The sequence below is a fragment of the Antechinus flavipes genome, chromosome 3 (assembly GCF_016432865.1).
Source record: "Antechinus flavipes isolate AdamAnt ecotype Samford, QLD, Australia chromosome 3, AdamAnt_v2, whole genome shotgun sequence".
Taxonomy (NCBI): domain Eukaryota; kingdom Metazoa; phylum Chordata; class Mammalia; order Dasyuromorphia; family Dasyuridae; genus Antechinus; species Antechinus flavipes.
In genome coordinates, this window is record NC_067400.1 from 265511594 (window position 1) to 265518747 (window position 7154).

A 7154-nucleotide genomic window follows, 5' to 3' on the forward strand; every position below is an offset into this window, starting at 1 on the left:
GTGGAGTTGTGAACGGATTCAACCATTCTGGAGAGTAATCTGGAATTATGCCCCAAAAGTTATCAAACTGTGCAAACCTTTGTTCCAGCAGTGTTTCTACTGGGCTTATAGCCCAAAGAGATCTTAAAGAAGGGAAAGGGACCCCACATGTGCAAAAATGTTTGTGGCAGCCCTTTTCATAGTAGCTAGAAATTGGAAAATGAATGGATGCCCGTCAATTGGAGAATGGCTGAATAAATTGTGGTACATGAATATTATAGAATATTATTGTTCTGTAAGAAATGACCAGCAAGATGATTTCAGAAAAGCCTGGAGGGGCTTATATGAACTGGTGCTAAATGAAATGAGCAGAATCAGGAGATCATTATACACGGCAACAAGAAGATTATACAATGATCAATTCTGATAGATGTGGCTCTCTTCAGTAATGAGATGAATCAGACCAGTTCCAATGATCTTGTGATGAAGAGAGCCATCTACACCCAAAGAGAGGACTGTGGGAACTGATTGTAGACCACAACATAACATTCTCACTCTTTTTGTTGTTGTTCACTTGCATTTTGTTTTCTTCCTCATTTACTTTCTTTTTTGATCTAATTTCTCTTGTGCAGCAAAAGAATTGCATAAATATGTTTCTACATATTGGATTTAACATATTTTAACATGTTTAACATATATTGAATTGCTTGCCATCTAGGGGAGGGAATGGGGGGAAGGAGGAGAAAATCTGAAACACAAGGGTCAATGTTGTCAAATTATCTGTGCATATGTTTTGAAAATAAAAAGCTTTATTTAAAAAAAAAAGAAAGTGATTTTGATACTCAAGGGGTCAAATTCTAGCTATATAAAAATTCTCTGCTCTCTGATACCTCATTATTTAAATCAGGAGTTCTTAAATTTTCTTCCACTTGCTACCCTTTTCACCTGAGAAATTTTTACATCCTCAGGAATATTGGTGTATAAAATACCAATCAAATATTTACTGATACTACATCATAGAGAAATGTATTTGAAAACAATGTATACATATTTTATATGTATACATATAATTTTATTATTTGTTAAAGATGAAAGAAAATTTTCATGCCAATGAGATTGATGTGCTTGTTTATTTTTAACATGAAGAATTAAATATTAACAGAATATGATACCTTTAATTGTTGCCAAATTTCTCACAACCCCTATAAGCAGTTACATGATCCTACATGGAGTCATGACCCACAGTTTAAGAAGTTAAATCTTAAACTTTAGAAGTTTAAATACTTAAATCACCAAAGAGTTCTCATACTTTTTGGTCTTGGGACCCTTTTCCCCATTCTTTCAAATCGTTCTGTATTTTATCAATACGTTTTTTCTTTTTCCCCAACAAAATGATTCTAAAGCTTTCCCTCCACATAATGATTCTAGAACTACTCTAGTCTTTTATATAGTCAGGCATGAAAGAAAGCTAAATTAAATTATGGGAAGCCCTTGAGGAGGTGTCTCTAGGTTTTCCTCTGCTGTAAACGCTTCTCTGCCAGTCATTTTAAAATTCATATTACAAGGGATGTTTTCAGGTTGGCTGATTAGGAATAGCCATGCACCTACTCTCCCAATGTTCCCCCCTAAACAATTTAAAATAACACCATAAATAAAATTTTGGAGCGTCAGAACCAACAAAAAGTGAGAGCGAGGTATTTTTCTGGCCTAAGAAAACAGAAGTCTGTGTTAAAGGGATTGGAGACCTCTCCAGAGCACACACAGCTGGTGGTAGCAACAAAAGTCATAACAGCAGCAGTTTTGAGAGTTCTCAGTCCAAAAACAATAAGAAAGTTGGATAACTGGTCAGAAAGAGATTACAGGGAACTCTTTGCTGGCAATGGGTAGAGCTAGCACTGATTGGCAATTATATTGCACATACACAGTTCTGGGTTATAGTTCCAGGGTAGAGGAACACAATTGGTCACAAAGAAGCAGGAGTCTTGGTCATAGTTATAAAGCAAAAAGAGGCATTAGTATTTGTGACTATAGAGAATTAGGGGCCTTTCCTGGATATATATTGGAATGGCAATGAGAAAACAGAAACCACATATCTCCCAGGATCATATCACCTTGGGAACACCAAAAAATTGCAAACCCCCAGAACTAACTCTGAAAACAGCAATTTAAAAAAGTCTGACGATTAAGATAGTACCTCTCTACCCTCAACTAAACAGAGTCCAACTATAACATAAAATTCAAATTCCAATAAATAGGTTAGAAAAATAAGCAAACAATAAAGACAACAAAATATTTGACTATAAAAAGCTATTAATGATGGTAGGGAAGACCAAGACAAAAACTCAGGACAAGATAACAATGTGAAAACAGTTGCCAAATAACCTCAAAGAAAAATCATAATGGGATCTAAGCCCAAAAAGAACTCTTGGGAGAATTAAGAAGATAAGTGTGGTAGAGGAAAAATTGGGAAAAGAAATAAGGATGACATAAGAAAAATATGAAAAACAACAGGCAAAAAAAAGAAAAAATACTGAAGAAAATAATGCCTTAAAAACAGAATTGGCCAAATAATGAAAAGAAACAAAAAATTAACTGAAGAGAGAATTCCTTAAAAATCTGAATTGGTCAAATGAAAAAGAAAAAAGAGTATTCTGATAAATTGGCAGAGTAGGGCAGAAAATTCCAGATTCTCCAGCTCTTCCCCACAAACGAGACAAAAAAAGCACCACAAGGCAAAACAGAGAGTAACTAACAGACAAGAGTTCAGGGAACAATGTTACTCCCTGGGACAACCAGAGAAGATTTTGGGGAAAAAAAATCCCACTTCAAAGATTTGTTCCTATAAAATAAATCCCTGTAAGCTAGTTCCACTGAAATAGCAAGTAGCATTCCTGAATCTAGCTAGATTGGGAAGTAGCCTCAGCTCTGGCCACAGGGATTTTCACCTCAGGGACAATGTGGGGAGTTTGACTTGGGGAAGATTGAGGGGACCTCTGCTGATCAGGGATATCAGGCCCAGTTGTGCTGCCCAAGTGTGGCCCTGGGTAAGAAGGAACTAGCATACACCTCGTGAATGTAGGAGTAATGGGGAAAAACACCACTGGATACAGGTACTTACAGGATGATGGAGTTCTCAGTTTCAGTTCTAAGCCAGAGACTCAAGGAGGATTTGAGGTGCCATCTCCCCGCTACACACACACAGCCAGAGGTGATTATACTAACAAGCTCCAATAAATAAGACAAGCAAACAAACAAATGAATGAACACATAAATAAATGATCAGGCAAAGGAGAAACAACCTAACCATAGAAAGTTACTATGAGAATAGAGAAGACAGAGTGACATCTTCAGAAAAGGATAATAAAGTTAAAAAAAAAGTCTTTCTTGCCCCAAAGAATAATGCCAAATGATCACCTACATAAAAAAGAATTTATGGAAGAATTCACAAAAAGGCTGTAAAATTAAATGAGAAAAATAGAGGGGAAATTTTAAAAAGAACAGTTGAAGAAAAACAATATTATGAAAAAGAGATCCTGAATCTTCAGGAAGAAAATGATTCCTTAAAAATTAGAATTGGAAAGTGGAAGCCAGCAAAGTTATGAGTCCAAGAAATAAAAAAACAAAACAAAACAAAAACTCTATGGGACAGTAATGACCACAAAAACAATCAGAGACTCTTAGAGTAAGAAAAAGCAAAAAAGGGTTTATTATGATTTTGGGAGACAGGGCATTTTTCATCTCACAAGGTGTTTGTCAGCAAAGAAGTGCAACACATAAATTGTGAAGCACAAGATTAAATAGCTTGAACATAAATGCCCCCAAAGTTCCCCTCCCCACCAAGCTTCCATTCTAATTGTAGAAATCTAACCCAGAAACAAAAGAATACAAATAAACTTTTTTTTAAAATTTTTATTTAATAATTACTTTATATTGACAGAATCCATGCCAGGGTAATTTTTTTTTACAACATTATCCCTTACACTCATTTCTCTTCCGATTTTTTTCCCCTCCCTCCCTCCACCCCCTCCCCTAGATGGCAAGCAGTCCTTTATATGTTGGATATGTTGCAGTATATCCTAGATACAATATATGTTTGCAGAACCTAACAGTTCTCTTGTTGCACAGGAAGAATTGGATTCAGAAGGTATAAATAACCTGGGAAGAAAAACAAAAATGCAGATAGTTCACATTCGTTTCCCAGTGTTCTTTCTTTGGGTGTAGCTGCTTTTGTCCATCATTTATCAATTGAAACTCAGTTAGGTCTCTTTGTCAAAGAAATCCACTTCCATCAAAATATGTCCTCATACAAAATCGTTGTCAAAGTGTATAATGATCTCCTGGTTCTGCTCATTTCACTTAGCATCAGTTCATGTAAGTCTCGCCAGTCCTCTCTGTATTCATCCTGCTGGTCATTTCTTACAGAACAATAATATTCCATAACATTCATATACCACAATTTACCCAGCTATTTTCCAATTGATGGGCATCCATTCATTTTCCAGTTTCTAGCCACTACAAATAGGGCTGCTACAAACATTTTGGCACATACAGGTCCCTTTCCCTTCTTTAGTATTTCTTTGGGATATAAGCCCAATAGAAACACTGCTGGATCAAAGGGTATGCACAATTTGATAATTTTTTGGGCATAATTCCAGATTGCTCTCCAGAATGGTTGGATTTGTTCACAACTCCACCAACAATGCATTAGTGTCCCAGTTTTCCTGCATCCCCTCCAACATTCATCATTATTTTTTCCTGTCATCTTAGCCAATCTGACAGGTGTGTAGTGGTATCTCAGAGTTGTCTTAATTTGCATTTCTCTGATCAATAATGATTTGGAACACTCTTTCATATGAGTGGTAATAGGTTCAATTTCATCCTCTGAAAATTGTCTGTTCATATCCTTTGACCATTTATCAATTAGAGAATGGCTTGATTTCTTATAAATTTGAGTCAGTTCTCTATATATTTTGGAAATGAGGCCTTTATCAGAACCTTTAATTGTGAAGATGTTTTCCCAGTTTGTTGCTTCTCTTCTAATCTTGTTTGCATTAGTTTTGTTTGTACAAAGGATTTTTAATTTGATGTAATCAAAATTTTCTATTTTGTGATCAGTAATGGTCTCTAGTTCATCTTTGGTCACAAATTTCTTTCTCCTCCACAAGTCTGAGAGATAAACTATTCTATGTTCCTCTAATTTATTTATAATCTCGTTCTTTATGCCTAGGTCATGGACCCATTTTGATCTTATCTTGGTATATGATGTTAAGTGTGGGTCCATGCCTAATTTCTGCCATACTAATTTCCAATTATCCCAGCAGTTTTTATCAAATAATGAATTCTTTTCCCAGAAGTTAGGGGCTTTGGGTTTGTCAAATACTAGATTGCTATAGTTGACTATTCTGTCTTGTGAACCTAACCTTTTCCACTGATCCACTAATCTATTTCTTAGCCAATACCATATGGTTTTGGTGACTGCTGCTTTATAATATAATTTTAGATCAGGTACAGCTAGGCCACCTTCATTTGATTTTTTTTTCATTAATTCCCTTGAGATTCTCGACTTTTTATTGTTCCATATGAATTTTGTTGTTATTTTTTCTAGATCATTAAAATATTTTCTTGGAAGTCTGATTGGTATAGCACTAAATAAATAGATTAGTTTAGGGAGTATTGTCATCTTTATTATGTTCGCTTGGCCAATCTAAGAGCACTTAATATTTTTCCAATTATTTAAGTCTGACTTTATTTGTGTGGAGACTTTTTTATAATTTTGCTCATATAATTCCTGACTTTCCTTTGGTAGATAGATTCCCAAATATTTTATGCTATCAACAGTTATTCTGAATGGAATTTCTCTTTGTATCTCTTGCTGTTGGGTTTTGTTGCTGATGTATAAAAATGCTGAGGATTTATGGGGATTTATTTTGTAGCCAGCTACTTTGCTAAAATTATGAATTATTTCTAATAGCTTTTTAGTAGAATCTCTGGGATTCTCTAGGTATATCATCATATCATCTGCAAAGAGTGATAGTTTGGTTTCTTCATTGCCTACTCTAATTCCTTTAATATCTTTCTCGACTCTTATTGCCGAGGCTAGTGTTTCTAATACGATATTAAATAATAATGATGATAGAGGGCAACCTTGCTTCACTCCAGATCTTACTGGGAAAGGTTCCAGTTTTTCCCCATTGCATATGATGCTTACTGATGGTTTTAAATATATGCTCCTGACTATTTTAAGGAAAAGTCCATTTATTCCTATGCTCTCAAGTGTTTTTATTAGGAATGGATGTTGGATTTTATCAAATGCTTTTTCTGCATCTATTGAGATGATCATATGGTTTTTGTTTGTTTGATTATTGATATAGTCAATTATGCTAATAGTTTTCCTAATATTGAACCTGCCCTGCATTCCTGGTATAAATCCTGCTTGGTCATAGTGTATTATCCTGGGGATGATTTTCTGTAATCTTTTTGCTAATATTTTATTTAAGATTTTAGCATCAATATTCATTAGGGAGATTGGTCTATAATTTTCTTTCTCTGTTTTTAGCCTACCTGGTTTAGGTATCAGTACCATGTCTGTGTCATAAAAGGAGTTTGGTAGGACTCCTTCAATCCCTATTTTTTCAAATAGTTTATTTAGCATTGGAGTTAATTGTTCTTTAAATGTTTGGTAGAATTCATACAAATAAACTTTTAAGAGAATTCAAAGCCATTATCACCTTTAAAAGAAATACTTAAATACTACTTAAGAGGTGGCAGGAAATAGAAGAGGACAAACACGTGCAACTTTTGGCTATAGCTCTATTTGTTATTTTAAAGTCTCAAGTCACAATAATCATTTAAGGCTATATTCCCATGAAAGTGTCTTTACTTAGTTAATTATGCACAAAAACCATAAAAAATTTTTAAAAAGATAATACGAAACATTGATCTGGAGAACAGATCAAGAAAGGAAAACATAAGAATAATTGGACTACCTGAAAACTATGATTTAAAAAAAGAAATTTTTATAAAATAATATAAAAAATAAAGAAAATAGTCCTAATGTCTTGAAACAAGAAGAAAAAGTAGAAATGCGGGGGGCGGGGGGAAGGAATCCACCTATCTACCTGAAAAGGATCCTACAAGGAAATCCTACAGGAATATCATAGTTAAATTCTAAAAAC